Genomic DNA, 1,290 nt, shown 5'->3' with positions numbered 1-1,290 from the left:
CTATCGTGTCTGTTCAATGTACAAGGACATGTCTATCTCAGCAGGGAGCTCACTGATATTGACCTTAAAGCGATCCTGCACATCACTGAGGATCTTGGCATCATTCTCATCTGACACTAACGTGATTGCCAAACCCTTGGTGCCAAACCGGCCTCCTTTGGCCACCTGGTGCAGGTAGCTGTCAAAATCTTCAGGCATGTCAGAGTTAAAAGGCCATGTTCACCTGTTCGATGTCCATGCCTTGACCAAATAGATTGGTAGCCACAAGAATTCGTCGTTGAAAATCTTTAAACTGCTGATACCGAGAAAGCCTCTCCTCCTGGGGCATCCCACCATGGATGGCGATGGCTGGGAAGTTCTGCTCCACCAGGAGCTGGACCAGGACAATGCAGCGCCGCAGAGGCTTCACAAAGATCACCACCTGGTTAAACTCGAGGACATCAGAAGCTGAAAGAGCTTCTGGTTCTTTTCGTTGTCCTTCAGTTTCATGTAGTACTGCTGCAACCCATGCAGTGTCAGCTTGGTCTCATCATCCACAAAGATCTCCACTGGGTCTTGCATGAACTTGCGGCAGACTGGGTGGATCTCTTTGCTCAAGGTAGCACTGAACATCATGACCTGCTTCTCATGGGGGGGTCATGTGAAAAATTTCCTGGGCATCCTGATGCATGTTGATCCGTTCAAGCCCCTTATCACATTCATCCAAGATAAAGTGTTTAAAATGTTTAAGGTTGAGGCTCTTATTTCGAGCAAGGACGAGGATGCGGCCAAGGGTCCCCATGATGATATGCAGGCAGTTCTTCTTCAGCATCTCTTCAACCTTCTTAATAGACAGACCACCAAAAAAACAACATGACCTTGACATTGCGCATGTATGTAGAGAAGTGCTCATACTCCTTGCTGATCTGAAAAGCCAGCTCCCAAGTGTGACACATCACCAGCACAGACACCTGCCCAGTAACTGGCTCCAGCCGCTGCAGTGTGGTCACCACAAACACTGCCGTCTTCCCCACGCCTGACTTGGCCTAGTATAGGACATCCATTCCCAGAATGGCCTGAGGGATGCACTCATGCTGAACTTCGGATGGATGCTCAAAGCCACAGTCAACAATGGCCTGGAGCAACTATGGCTTGAACAGGAAGCCCTGAAAGCCAGAGCTATGGATGGAGACATAGGAGCCCTTAACATCCTTCTTGTCAGGTGCCTCAGTCCTGTCTCCCCCCCGCTGCTGTCTCTACCTCATCATCTTCATAGTCCAAGAGCTCATTGTCCACTTCATTCTCTGCCAT

The 1,290-nt window shown here is 49.5% G+C and overlaps 1 pseudogene; it reads right to left on the bottom strand.

The window, feature by feature from the left end:
- LOC112323004 (spliceosome RNA helicase DDX39B pseudogene) lies at positions 1-1,290 on the bottom strand (annotated as a pseudogene).

The sequence above is a fragment of the Desmodus rotundus genome, chromosome 10 (assembly GCF_022682495.2).
Source record: "Desmodus rotundus isolate HL8 chromosome 10, HLdesRot8A.1, whole genome shotgun sequence".
Classification (NCBI taxonomy): Eukaryota; Metazoa; Chordata; class Mammalia; order Chiroptera; family Phyllostomidae; genus Desmodus; species Desmodus rotundus.
Note: the sequence above shows the minus strand (reverse complement) of the source record. Positions and strands in the feature narration are given on the sequence as shown.